General features: G+C 44.5%; 1 protein-coding gene across 1 annotated transcript in view; it reads right to left on the bottom strand.

Moving 5' to 3' along the window:
* The window catches only part of slc8a3 (solute carrier family 8 member 3), a 140,009-nt gene that overhangs the window by 54,923 nt on the left and 69,037 nt on the right, over positions 1–16,049 (bottom strand). The window lies entirely within an intron of this gene.

Below are 16,049 nucleotides of genomic sequence, written 5' to 3'. Positions count from 1 at the left end.
CGCAAAGGCAAAAGGTGAGTGAAAGATAACTGATAAAAATGTCAGGATATAAATCGATGTTTATGGTTTAGACATTTCGATCGAGGTGCTTTTCATCAGGCAGCCGGCCAGACAATGGAAGGCCTCGGCAGCCTCTGGAGGCACACTAAAGACAGATAAGAGGAAAGTGGCTTCGGTGACACTTAATTTCACACTGCCCTCACTTCACCTGAATTTTGGGTATATGTCATTATAGGCAGAAATCGAACAGATCCGTCTTGATCAATTAATGTAGAGATGTTACGTAATTTGCGATGGGTTGCCATTCGTGGCTGTGCGCCATCTGCCCATAATTTGCCCAATTGCCAAAAGCTGGGACAGAGGTTTGAAAGGCGCCAGAGTGTGCCCACATAGTGCACATACTGGTATGCCGGTTCCCCCCCACAGTTATCCAGTACTCAGGTACTGTGTGTGGCCATGAGGAGCCACTGCATGAGTTTTGGCAATGCAGAGGCTGGGCTGGCAGAAGGAGACTTACAAGCTCCGCTCTTCTTTTCACCTCCTGCAAAGGGGACTATAGCAGTAGCTGAAAGCACAGAGTAGCAAGCAGAAGCAGCAATAACTACAAGCATCACGACCACATCACTACTGCACTGCACATACTGTACGTACCCATAAACTTGTAACTCGTAAACTTATACTTATACTTATAACTTATAGCCCCAGACAAACATGGCAATCTCAGTTGCCAGGCAGACTTATGGAGCTTTTTAGAGAGGAAGAGGAAAAGGCCTCACGTGATTGGTTCTCAGCCGTCATGTGATTTTTGGCAGTAATATCACTGGGGAACCAAAAAAAACATATTTGTAACTGAGGTTGCCATTTTTTCTGTTTGCAAGTCCAAACACAAAAAAACACTATCCGCACACATTTATTTTTTACGCACACATTTCTTTTTTACAGAATTTTTTTTTACGCACACATTTATTTTTTATGCACACATTTTAGTTTTACGTATTTTTTTAAAACGTATTTTTATTTACGAATACAAAAATAATATTGGCATGAATATTCCCCCATAAACAGAGCTTAGCGTGACATCATCACATAACAAACAGCTCAATAAGTCCCTTTGCAGCAAGCCCCCAGTGGCTCTCATGCCACTGATCGTCCTAATTGATCCTTTTAAAGAGTTATTGATGAGACAGGGGAAAGTTAAGTGGTCAGCAGGCAGCGGCACCCAGATGGCTCACAATCTCCATGGTCTGAAGTTCTCTGAACTCCTGGAGGAATAGATCAGGCTGAATTGAAAGGGGCAGATGCATGGGTTTCACCATGCCCTATCACAGCACCTCCTCAGATGCATGGGTTTCACCATGCCCTATCACAGCACCTCCTCAGATGCATGGGTTTCACCATGCCCTATCACAGCACCTCCTCAGATGCATGGGTTTCACCATGCCCTATCACAGCACCTCCTCAGATGCATGGGTTTCACCATGCCCTATCACAGCACCTCCTCAGATGCATGGGTTTCACCATGCCCTATCACAGCACCTCCTCAGATGCATGGGTTTCACCATGCCCTATTACAGCACCTCCTCAGATGCATGGGTTTCACCATGCCCTATCACAGCACCTCCTCAGATGCATGGGTTTCACCATGCCCTATCACAGCACCTCCTCAGATGCATGGGTTTCACCATGCCCTATTACAGCACCTCCTCAGATGGCTGCAGTGCGTGTGTGTGCGCGTGCGTGCGTGCGCAATCAATATTACTCCATGCTGCAGCTCACCTATGAAATGTATATGCAAGTACGTAGAAATACCTGCACCTAATGACAAGGTTTATGTGGCTCACGCACGCACACACGGTTTATGTGGCTCACTAATCATGGAGTGAGGGGGGGGAGGGGGGAGGGGGGGGGGGGGTCAAGGGATGTTCAACAAGCAAGGATTGGGCTAATAAGATAAGTGGCTCGACCGCATTCATAATGGATAGCAGCTCATGTATGATGAGCAGCACACCGCTTCTGTTCTCTGATATGCTGCTGGTTTACATCACTCTCCCTGCCGTGACATAACACTGACAGATATATCACATGCATGCACACACACACACACGCACACACACACACACACACACACACACACACACACACACACACACACACACACACACACACACACACACACACACACACAAACAAAGGCACGCACGCACGCACACAGGAATATGAATCCAGGTATTAAAAATGAAAAGGAATTCAAAATGTATTTCCTATAGTTTCCCATCACTAAATCCTTTGTCTTTGACTGGCCATGCAATGTAGTCCCTATACTACTATGGTATCCCACTTCCCCTTTCTTTCTCTCCGCCCCACCGTCCCCTTACTTCACAACCAATCAGTATAGGGCTTTCCTCAGATCTCTAGGGGAGATGTCTGCCGTTGACAGCGTGGCTCAACAAGGGGAGGAAGTGATGGACTCTAATGGACAACTAGGATCTGCCAAAGGATACCATCTCCTTTGCGGTGGCAGAGAGACATGCACCTGCACCGTTTGTGTTGAAAAGCTGCACACCACAGCACAGGCATGCAAACTAATGCAAGTGCAATTGTGTATTTTACACAGGTGCAGAATAAGATTGAATGCAGACACACGCATGTAATGTGCAAGAATACTCATAAAAAAATAAGACTACACACACAATTTCACACAAATAAAGAGTAAGGCCCTCATTTACACAGAAATCACCGCAATTTTCGGCATTTATTATTCCCGCATGACCTTGAATTTGAACGTGCGCCTGGCCAAATATCACGTCAGGTCGGGATCTGTCGTAGGCTTTGTCCTCAGATCTGGTCATCTGGGTCAGATGGGACGGGACCGCGGTGGGCGCCGTTTAAACAGCGACACCAGCACACACACCAGCCTTCGAGCCTCCTGTGTGTGTGTGTGTGTGTGTGTGTGTGTGTGTGTGTGTGTGTGTGTGTGTGTGTGTATGTGTATGAGGGGTGTATTGCAGTTGTTCATGTCGCAAAAACGAGGGCGAGGCTTGATTTCATAGGGTGTGCCAGATTGATTTCAGCCGTCACATTTATTGTTAAACAAACGCTCAGAAAGAAATTAAGGAAGGATCAGCTGTTTGGGATCACTTCATAAATGCCATGCCGATGTGAGTGTACTCCAAAACCAACACTCGCATTTGAGGCATATTTTACACTCCATTGATAAATGAGGGCCTCAACTAATCCTTACAGGTCCACTTGGTTGAATTTATTCTCTTTCAGAGTTAACTTAACACTAGTATTTTACTGTGCAAAGGCACAAACGTCCAACGCAATATACTGCACGATCTGCACACGCCCCGAACAGCGAGTGTGCCAACATTAAGCAGCATTTGCATTCATCTATGAAAGGGATCATCAATAATTCATCCATCTATACAACCGATTACAGCGGCAGTCACTGCTGAACACTCAGGAAGCCATTGCGAAACCATGAGACAATCACAGAGGAGCGAGGGAAACCTGGTAATGGGAATACAATCAAACACCTGCTGTGCACACAAGCACACATGGAGAGCAGGGTATTTACAGCAGCCACTGAGGAGGATGCGGTTTCACTTGGAGGGGATGTTGACAGAGACAGAGACTGGGGGGGGAGTGAGAGGGTGGGCATACCAGGTTACTAACTGGCACGTGTGCTGGATCCACGTGACCATATGCATGTGCGCGTGCGTGTGCGTGTGCGCGCACACACACACACACACACAGTCCATAGCTCTTTTATTTTTTTAGTTCACTGTTATCACTTCCCTTCTATTCCACTCGTTGCGCTGATTTATTTGATCCATGAGTAATGCTGCTAGTCTAGGATCCACAGTATCCATTTGTGGGAAGCACCAGACGATAATGGTAGACAATTAGAGGGTTCACACCTCCAGTGAGTGAAACTGGGCTCACGGCAGCCGAGAGAGAGGACGAGAGATTCAGAGAGACTGAATGAATGAATGAATGAATGAATGAATGAATGAAATGCCCCCCAAAGTCTTCACCTCAGGCTTAAAGTGCAAGACCACTTTGGTAGAGGTTTGGGTTGTGAGTTACCTTACCATGATGCAACTCCAAATGTGGATACGAAATAAAAAATAATTGCTCCAGTGATTAGAAATTAATAATTCAAAATATGCTCCTCATTGACTTGCATTGTACGCTGAAACAGCTCTCAAAGTCACTCTTTTAGTACATAAACCAGTAAAACGCCCTGTGGGCGGATGCGTGCCCACAGGGCGTCTGGGTGACGGCAGACGGCAGACTACTGGGCGAGCACTGGCGCTTTGGCATGGGGGTCAAATCAACATGGAATTAATTCTGTACCGGCCATATATGGAGCGGTCTTGAGTGTACAGGGTTTGATGAGGTCAGATCAACAAGAGTTGCTGGCCGGCTCCATATATGCAGATCTAGGTGATGATCTTCCCCATGTATGCTTATCCAGGGTTAGATGAGGTCAGTGTGGTGATTTTCATATATGGAGATGGCCATATATGGTGGCGTGACGTGTCACAAGGCGTGATGTCATGAGGCATGACCATATATAGAGGCGTTCCATGATGTCACGTGGTCAGATCCATATATGGAGATCTAAGGGTCTCCATGATGTCACGTGACATCATCACAAGGCATGATGGATTGGTAACCATGTATATAAAAACAGTACAAGGTTTGGTGATGTTCTATATTGTCTGAATCAACTTGGTGTTTGTTTACGTACTAAAAGAGTGACTTTGAGAGCTATTACAGCGTACAATGCAAGTCAACGAGGAGCATATTTTGAATTATTAATTTCTAATCACTGCAGCAAATATTTTTGATTTCTTGTCCACATTTGGAGTTACATCATGGCTAGGTACCTAATGTACACCAGTAAGGAATTAAGGAAGGATGGTTGGGGAAGGATCAACATATGGAATGTCAGAACAGGTTCTGAAATATATCCAATCCATATATGGAGATCTGGAAGGGTTTGAGGTTTGAGTTCAGATGTAGAGTTGCTGGCCAATAGTTTTTTTTTTTTAATATATTTTTTATCCCACGATTTGTAACCCATTTTTCACCCCTGTGTCAATCATCTAATGTGATCCTGGGCTCTACACACCCTCCACCAACCTACTGTAGTCCCCTTATATGGGGGACAAGGGGAGAGCAACGGACTTGAACTCATGCTTCCTTCATGCCTGAGTGTCTTGCTGGCCAATAGTGATGTCAGGGATCTCCATATATGGGTTTGTCGCATTTTCATCCCTGATGATGTCATGAGACCTGGGCACCATGGTGCCTGACACACTAACTGACGGGAAATGCTCGATTCCATAGTTAACTGTGACCTTCAGTCGCAAAACAACCCAAACCTCTACCAAAGTGGTCTTGCACTTAAAGCACACCCAGTGTGTCAAATAACCAGTCAGACTATGTGCAATCAGTTCCATTTTCCTTTGTATTAACTCTGATTAACGCGTTTCAGTGGACCATGACTCATTTTCACATATTGCAACTTAAGTACTATGTACACTACAGAATCCTTCATACATTGTTTGTAGAGAATGTGGTGCACTGGTGACTGTACTTCCATGCACAATACCACACATTATACCTCATCTAATTCAGCTGGAGATTTGTTCCTCCCCATGTGTGCCCTTACTCTCTTTGACTCTGCACACTTTCTGTCAACCTGCCACGTGCCTTTCAGATGGCGTTTAAACCACCATTAACGTGTGGGAACTGAGAGAGCGAGAGCGAGGGTGCGTGTGTGCGAGAGAGTGAGCACGCGCAAGAGAGAAAGAGAGAGAGAGAAGAGAGGGATAGCTCTAAAACGACACACATATCGCTTCCACTCCATGGTGTTCTGCAGTGCGGAGGCCCTGTGGTGCCTGATGAGTGTGAGGGGCTTTGTTCCTAAACAGTGTTCTAGTGGGGAGAAGTCATCCGTATCTTGCAGCAGATAAAAGGTTACTCAGTAGAGGCGTCACAATTCATTCTACGGTAGATGATAACTGTGGGCTATTGGCTGCCTGCTAATGTTGTTGGTGATGTATAAACTGAAGGTTAGCCTATGGGTGTGCTGCAAAATCCGTAGTGTTCATTTAACGATGTGAGGACCCTCAGGCATATACACTTTTAATCTTAAAAGTTAAATTAACACTCAGGATTTTGCAGTGTGAAGTCACTCTAGAAGAGAGCATTAAAAGTGAAATGTATTTTTTAGCAACAACAAAAAAGTTCCACAGCTACTAACATTTCAATCAGATAACTCATGAATAGATTGAAAACATTCACTTGTGTAAATACAAGAGTGACTATTGTTTTATCATGGCAATCAGGTTCTGCTATATATAGGCCTATTACTACTACATACTGTACAGTAGCCTACTGTAGCTAAGTAGCTGAATGGGTAGAGAGCCGTCCGGGGAAGCAGAAGCTCGCGGATTTGATTCACGGCCCTGTCCAGGTGTCCCTGAGCAGGACAATTTGAAGTTTTTCAGTAAACCTATATAGGTCCGGACTTCCGGTATGACACCAAAGAGAGCGGCAGCATAGAACAACAGCTCCCAACAAGGTCTACTTTATTTTTACTCAAAGCAGACTTCAACAACAAACTGACAAGGCTTGTCACCGACCTACAAAGCACCGTGGACAACGCGGAACAGACAGAGCGGCGGGTGGCGAGCGTCGAGGAGTGGAGTTCAGACGCCAAACAATGAGTTCACTACTACAAGACCACGAGAGATTGCAAGAGAAGGTATTGGACTTAGAAACGAGGTCTCGGCGGCAGGACAGCGAGGGGAATAACATGATGGGGTTCATTAATAACTTTATCAAAACTGAGTTAGCACTGGACATTGACCTGGGCATACAGCGCTGCCACAGATCCCTCATTCCCAAGCCACCGCCGACCGCCACCCCCCGTTCAATCATCATGTGCTTTCTGGAGGACAAGACCAAAGAGCTGGTACGTAATACAGCATGGAAGAAAAAGACTGTCCTACTGAATGGCAAAAGAGTGTATTTTGATAATGACTACCCTCAAGAAATACAGAAGAAGAGAGCCGCGTATGCCCCGATCCGCTTGCTCCTTAAAAATAAAGGAATTGCCTTCCACACCCCCCCCTTGACAAAACTACGTGTGTTCTATGATGGGGCTGGTCGCCCCGTGAGAACCAGCACCACTTACAACAGCATGGAGGAAGCAAGAGAGGATTTGAAGAAGAGGGGGATCATGAGCACTGAGGAAGAGGAAAACCTTCGACCCACTACTACCTCAACCCCTACAACTACCACCGCATATAACCTGGAGAAGCTGAGGAAATCATCCTGGGTGGAGGCGGGGAAGATGACACCACTTGACCGAGACGCACTACGAAGGGCAACACGGAGGCTCCAGGAATTCCGCGCACCGCATCTCCCCCACCACCAAACCCTCCACCACCACCAGATGACGACATCACCGTAACTCATAAAGCTGATTAATCTACGATGGTGAAGCATTGGGAGGTATCTTTGATCTCAGAATAGGATATAAGACCTGAAAAAATGTTCACCTTTGTTTTTTATATTTTATTTTCATAATACTACCTTTGTTTGGACATATACTGGACTGAATACTAAATACCTGTCTGATAGGTTGTTTTATACTCAGATAATCGATGTTAATACAGACCTGCTGTCTGGGAGGCCAAGCTGGGGCTTGACAGATGTCATATCACTGTACACTAGTTTCTGCTTTTTTAGCAGACAGTTAGTGTTGGAAGGGCCTCCTGTGACCCAGGGGATTACCTTTCCACTCATGAGGTATTGCTTTATGAAAGAAACCTCGAGCTGGAAGTCCTGTCTTTGTCTATATGTTTTTATTTCTTAATTCAAAGCTTTATATTAATTTATATAATGATGAGAAGTTAAAGCTGCCTTGGGTTCACAATAACAATATTTGTACATCATAGGATAGCACAGGTTATAATGAGACGAGGATTAGACTCAATGTTAACAGACTACAGATCCCAATTAAGATAAGTAAATTGATAATTGATAGAGAACCAATAATAAAAAAAATCATACAAATACTGGTAGAAACGGATACTATACACAGTAATGGATATTTGATGAATGACCTTTGGATGTATATGTGTGAGAAAGGAAATATGTGCATTCTGAATGTTAACAATTGAAATGTAACAATTATATTGTACTGTGATGCCCGACAGAACCTGCTTACTCTCAAAAAAAGAAAAGAATAAAAAATAAAGTAAAAAAAAAAAAAACCTATATAGGTCCAAATTTAGAAGGTATTCTTTTTATCGTCTTGACACACACACACACACACACACACACACACACACACACACACACACACACACACACACACACACACACACACACACACACACACACACACACACACACACACACACACACAAACACAGCGTGTTCGCATTACAAAGGCAGATGAAGGCGGGCTGCGCCAGGCTACAGGTATACATGGCTCACATAGTGGTGTGCATGCATGGAAATGTGTGGTAAATGGTGCATCTACTGTATATACTGTAGTGTTTTTATCCATTCACCCATTCACACGCACATTCATACACCGATGGCGGCCACTCTGCCCCTGAGCCACTGTCGCCCCAGTGTGCAGTGTGTCTGTCTGAACTAGTCACACTGTCGCCCCAGTGTGCAGTGTGTCTGTCTGAACTAGTCACACTGTCGCCCCAGTGTGCAGTGTGTCTGTCTGAACTAGTCACACTGTCGCCCCAGTGTGCAGTGTGTCTGTCTGAACTAGTCACACTGTCGCCCCAGTGTGCAGTGTGTCTGTCTAAACTAGTCACACTGTCGCCCCAGTGTGCAGTGTGTCTGTCTGAACTAGTCACACTGTCGCCCCAGTGTGCAGTGTGTCTGTCTGAACTAGTCACACTGTCGCCCCAGTGTGCAGTGTGGCTGTCTGAACTAGTCACACTGTCGCCCCAGTGTGCAGTGTGTCTGTCTGAACTAGTCACACTGTCGCCCCAGTGTGCAGTGTGGCTGTCTGAACTAGTCACACTGTCGCCCCAGTGTGCAGTGTGTCTGTCTGAACTAGTCACACTGTCGCCCCAGTGTGCAGTGTGGCTGTCTGAACTAGTCACACTGTCGCCCCAGTGTGCAGTGTGTCTGTCTGAACTAGTCACACTGTCGCCCCAGTGTGCAGTGTGGCTGTCTGAACTAGTCACACTGTCGCCCCAGTGTGCAGTGTGTCTGTCTGAACTAGTCACACTGTCGCCCCAGTGTGCAGTGTGGCTGTCTGAACTAGCTTGCAGGCTACACATCATTTTCTTGTCATTTTCCCCATTCACCTGCAGTCAAATCATGGCAGTGCTTCCTCTCCAAAATCCCCCAAACGTCGAGCCAATAAAGACGCGAAGCGGACAGCAGAGAAAAACATCCCAATGCCTCGTGGGAAATCAGCACCGTAATTAAGCAGGCCTGGTTTCTGTCACCAAGCGTGGGGATTATGGGCCCCGCTCATTATATTCCTGATTATTATTATTATGGGCCCCGCTCATTATATTCCTGATTATTATTATTATGGGCCCCGCTCATTATATTCCTGATTATTGCTTTTCCCCAGAAATCACAGGAAAAAAAGCCAGTAAACACGTTTGTCAGTGATTTCTTGCCAATCTGATGACAATCAGGTTTAATATTAGATGCCTGAGAGGCCCCTTGCCCCTTTCTACACACCTTTCTCTGATCCTCCATCACTCTTTCCCTTCTCAGTCTCATCTACCTCATTCTCCCTTTGTCTCCCCTCATCATTCTTTTTTTAGTGATGCAAACAACTGAAATCGCAATAAAGCCAACTGACTACTGCTGTAAGCAAATCAAAACAGAATTGCAAAGCAGATCAAGCGTCTCGAAAAATGGTGACCGACCTGCTGAAGTCAAACATGAATATTACAAAGACGAAGGACACAATAATGCAATAACGTGCAAGTCCCACAACTTTTCTGCAGAGCACTGCCAGATGCAACAGTTATGAGGGGAAAGAGCGTGACAGATGCACCCTGAATAATGTCTGCCAATGCACACCCTCAGTTCAGAAACAGACACCACCATGAGATGGAATGAGACAAGAATACAGCATTGTGGTTAACCTTTATGCATAATAAAGAGCAACTTTTCATCATGGTAGGATATACAGAATCAACAAGGCTTTCAACCATTGCAGACGTCACTGTATGTTACACAACACCTCCAGTGAATTCTGAACGGATTCTAGAGCTGCTGTCAGTGCCCAGCACAGTACACAGGACTAGATATACAGTACTGCAAGCATCCCGTGTGTGTGAGTGTGAGTGTGAGTGTGAGTGTGAGTGTGTGTGTGTGTGTGTGTGTGTGTGTGTGTGTGTGTGTGTGTGTTGAGTTAGTTCCAAGACACGAAGTACAAACAATATTAAATAACCATACCAGTGGCCTGGCATGTTTACTCCATTGATGTCTTGAGACCTAATCCAACATACAAAATGAAATTGTGTAGTTGCTTTTTGTCGATAAAACATACAATTATTTGAAAAGTAGTCCCTGGAGAATAGGTTTATGAATTAAATTAATAAATTCATCATGGATGTCCATGATGATTTATTAACCGTGCAATGATGTTTAGCCAACATTAACTAAATTATTCAGATAGGTTGGGTAAAGTTTTAATTACTTTGGAGACAATGTAAACAAAAGGTAAAATCAGACCAGTTTGAAGTGAGTGGTGCTGTACTGTACTCGTACTGTACTGTACAAGTCCTCCTCCCTGGTCTCTGCGTGCGTGCGTGCGCACGTGCGTGCGTGGTATTAAACCAGAATGTTATGTGTAGTGCTCAAAATCAGTAAGAGTACATGCATGTTACCAATGAGAATCTGTATGCTGGAATATTCAGGTTGAGCGACAAAATAGCAGCCAGGAGAATGAGACTTGCTGGACACTGACAAAGACACAAGGAGCTGCCAGCCAGCAAACTGGTGCTGTGGGAGCACACACATAGCTGCGTATAGGAGTGGCTAGCACCACTCACAAATAAGGTAACCAGAAGAGTCAGCACTTAAATATTGTAGGCACCTCGATAAAAAGACTGTGAGCATATTCTTTATGGTTTGATTGAATTGAAAGAAATAATTAAAAACATTAATTGTACATGATTTGAACGTGCTTTAACATTTGATGTATATCAATGTTTAGTTGCCCACTCTTCCTGTATCCAAAGATAATGCTACATTTTCAGTATATTCAGTATCTATGTTTATGTACAATGTGGCCTGTATGGTCCTTTAAACTCACACTATTTATATTCTATAACACCTACAGTACCCACTCAGTCCACAGCAATAAATAGAAAGGCGCATTCATTCAGGACAGAAACAGCCAAACACTCGCTATTCTCATGTTTGCAGCCCTAGGGATTTTTCTTGGTGGGGGGTGGAAAAGCCTCTGCGAACACATTTAGACCGTGAAACTAAAACTCTCCAAATATAGAATAAACCATTCGGATGACTTAACACCTCTTCAGAGTGTGCCAGCTCATTATTGTGTTGTATCACATTCACTGCCAAGCATTCTATTGTTCAAATACCTCGCTCACTCATTCACACATACGAATACTATACTCCCACACCCTGAAGTCTAACAATGTGCATACGGACACAAACCACGCATGCACGCCCGCACTACTATACACGTGAGGACATCAACATTTTTTTCATTTATGAAAGACATTTTACCACAGACATTTGGTCCTGACTAGTACACACACACACACACACACACACACACACACACAGGCACATGCAGAAACGCACACTCCCACACCCACGTGTGCAACACACAGACGCACATGCACACACACACACACACATACACATACACACACACACACACACGCACACATCGCATAAACAAGCAGATGGGACGTTGAGGCACATAACAAGGTGCCTGCTCTGAGGGAACTGGGTGGGCATGGAGAGCGCTCTCGGTGTGAGTGCCAGGATTATTAATACCGCTGTGGTGGAGATTCATGGGTAGTCACGAAGCTGGAGTTGTGACAAGGAATCACATTTTCTGAATCCTGTAGAAAGACCTGCAGCTGTCGCTCTTCAGTGGAGCCAACACACGGCCTTACACACGAGCACACACAACCTCACACTATTGCACATGAACAACTTCCTCCTCTGCAGTTTTTGAAACAGCAAACAGAGAAACAGTAAGAGCTGCAGTGGGCCGTTTCTGGGAGGACAGCGATTCCAAACCTGTGGCCCGGGGCCTTTTGGTACGGCTGTGAGGTTATTGCAAGTGAGCCCTCGCATAATTGGCAAAACACTAAGATTTGATTGTTATATAACAAACATATTCATGTAAAAAGAAAATGTTTTCATTAAAATCTTGAAAGATTGGTTTTCATTGTGTTAAATAGGGGTACAGAGGTACTCAAAGCTTTCATTTATGTCAACCATTTCAAACATTGACGATCCGATTCTAAAAGCTACAGTACACCAACCTCCCCTTCTTGGTTTATAGGTCAGCCTGTCATTGATTTGGAAAATAATTTGCCGATCAACAACCTCATAAAGCGTTGCAATCGGAACACACACACACACGCAGCAGCTGGTTCATGTTATAAAAGCCATGAGATCACAGTGATAGCTCACTTCCTGTGTTCTGTCATCTGTGAGTGTCACACACACACACACACACACACACACACACACACACACACACACACACACACACACACACACACACACACACACACACACACACACACACACACACACACACACACACACACACACACACACACACACACACACACACGCACCATTTCTGCAGCCCCCCAGAAGGATCTCTCTGTTCCCCATGGGAGCCAAAAGGATCTCTCTGTTCCCCATGGGGGCCAAAAGGATCTCTCTGTTCCCCATGGGAGCCAAAGGGATCTCTCTGTTCCCCATGGGAGCCAAAGGGATCTCTCTGTTCCCCATGGGAGCCAAAGGGATCTCTCTGTTCCCCATGGGAGCCAAAGGGATCTCTCTGTTCCCCATGGGAGCCAAAGGGATCTCTCTGTTCCCCATGGGAGCCAAAATGATCTCTCTGTTCCCCATGGGAGCCAAAAAGATCTCTCTGTTCCCCATGGGAGCCAAAAAGATCTCTCTGTTCCCCATGGGAGCCAAAAAGATCTCTCTGTTCCCCATGGGAGCCAAAAAGATCTCTCTGTTCCCCATGGGAGCCAAAAAGATCTCTCTGTTCCCCATGGGAGCCAAAGGGATCTCTCTGTTCCCCATCGCACTAACACTGACTGAACTCAACCATCATGTTGAACTGATAGTTTTTTTTGCCTGACTATCATTTGCATCATTTGTTGATTGCTTGTATTGTGTAGATCTTTTTTTTGTGTGTGACCAAGTTTTTATTAATAATTTTTCATTTTACAAATCCTCCCATCCCCCCACCCTCCCAACAAACCCACCGTTGCAACAAAAAGGACGTTTCACAAGTTAAAACGACATGTAAAAACATTTTCTATATGGCAATTGATCATTCTAACCCTAAAACATTCAGAAATTATATTTTTAGTTTTTGTTGTCTTTTAGTTTTTTGTTGATACCGCGCTATTGGCCAGATTTGATTAAAACATTATTTTCTCAATGGGACATTGAGGTTAAACAAATACGATGATAAGCCTATGACTCATACAAAATGTATGTGTTCATAGTTAAAACAAATTGTTAAAAAGCAAAGGTTTTCAGGGCACTGGCTGATCCATTAGATAAAAACTAATTGGTTTTTGATTTTCCTTGTTGCCAATACAACATACATTTCTGGAAACAATAACAAAAATGGACAGTACCATGGGTGCTGGCTACCACAAATGAGCCACATTAATGAATACTCCAAGAGTATAGGGCTGGGATATATGTAGGTCAGTCACATTCACACCCTAGTCTCACGTGGTCAGAACCATCATCTTGACTTACATCATCATGTCAGGGTTTTGACAGAAAAAAAACACAGGTGGGGTTGATCAAATTAGACAATTTTTAAAATGCCAGTCATAGAAGAGCATAGTATTGCTTTGTGGCAAATCACACTACTGTGTATAGTATACTGTATGGTAGACTTACTGTAAATACCACAAAACAATCACCATTTGGCAAAAACTGCAACAATAATATTTGACCCAGGTCTGATTATACTTCAGCCACAGGCCTTTCAGAAATGGCCGGTAGGCAATAGGTCACCAGAGACCAGTAATACACAGTAATAATAAACCAGGAATATGAAGTCATAATATGACTTGCACTTTGTATGGGTCCATTTTGACCAATTCAGAATCAAATGAACACTCCGGATGTTAGGTGTACCGTCCAACACGACCATAGAGGTATGGCTTGAGAGTAAAAAGTATCTAGTACACCAGCAAGAACAACTCTCACTGATCTACAGTAACATACAGTACAAGGTCTAGGAGGAGAATGGGGCCATGAACTGCCTCAGACCCATCTGAAAGATGTCGACTGCCTCCGCTGAAGAACAAGACAAACGGGGACGATGAGAACAGAGAGAACACAGAAAGGCAAGGTTACGGATGGAAAGGAACAAAGTAAGAAAAAATAAAAGAAAAGGAACAATGCTCCATATTTTCCGATATCTAAGGGAAGGAAAAAGCGAGGTAGTTTTAGGAGAGTGGTGTGTGTGCACGCACGCCCGCACGCACAACCTCCTTCAAGGACACAATACAATAGAACAGTAAGATGAAGTCGAAGGCATGAGACGACACGAGGAAAGGAGAAAAGTAATAAGAGGAAAGGAAATAAATATTAGGATGCATTCAGGGCTCTGAAACGTATTGCAAGCCTCCGTAGCAACACCCCGACCGAGGTGAAAGGGATGGAGGCGAGGGCGGCCTATATACGCCCCCCCCCCCCCACCCATTATGCCTAAGCGCGCGTGCGCACACACACACACACACACACACACACACACACACACACACACACACCGCGCATGCCATTATGGGTGAAACTTTTCCATTTCCATTTTATAAATAATATGTTTCCACTAAATCCTATACTTCATTGACCGGAGTCCCTCAGGGCTCTCTTATTTTACCTCTACACCAGCAGAATAGGGACGTAGGTTCATGTGGTTAAGTGGCTAAAAGGTACGAAATCAATGCGTAGAGCTCCTGAGGATCAAGGCACATGGCTGGAGGAAACACTGTTTCTGAAAATAGAACACACCCACTGGTCCTGTGTCCTGTCATGTTACAGGTGTCATTCATGCTAGCAAGGACCAGGGCCTTTTTTTGCCCTGTGTGTTCTTGAGTGTCTTCATATTTTCATACTCAGGGGTGTCATAGCTGCCAGCAGCAGACACGCAGCAGACACGCCTAAAAGCATTGCCTCAGATATGTCACGGTGTGTAAAGAAAAGCATGTTACATTTACCTTCTCTGCATTGTAAGTTTAGCAGAGACGACAGAGTGAGACAGGAGTACGTGCCACATGGTGTGCTTCTGACGGGGTCTGAGTGTACCTATGTGGGATCCTAAACTGTAAAATACTCTCAGAGCTAGCTTCAAAACACAGAGGATCAGCACCTGCAGGCGCATGCCACATGTAGGCTTTGGCCTGACAGCACGTTGCATGTTCGAGACCTTTGCTGCATGTCTCTCCCCTTCTCTCTCTCTCCCTCTTTCCTGTCCGTCTTCACTTGATACTATCATTGAAGGCAGAAAAGCCAAAAAAAAATCTTAAAAGAAAAAAAAAAGGTCTGTGTTAAATATATCCGATGTCCCTGCACATCGGATTTTTAACAGCCGGTATTCCGAAAAACTTGTCCAATCTGCAAGGACCTTTACTGTACTATCCGTTAATTTAAAAAGGGTAATCGATTTTAATTCACTTATCTAATCTTCATCTTGTCATTTTATTATATATATCATTTCATCATTTCATAACAGCACGTGACACTTTTCTCTACCCATGCACACATGC

This window comes from Protomyctophum parallelum, assembly GCF_964188405.1.
Source record: "Protomyctophum parallelum genome assembly, chromosome: 20".
NCBI classification, from domain to species: domain Eukaryota; kingdom Metazoa; phylum Chordata; class Actinopteri; order Myctophiformes; family Myctophidae; genus Protomyctophum; species Protomyctophum parallelum.
This window is presented reverse-complemented; position numbering and strand designations above follow the sequence as displayed.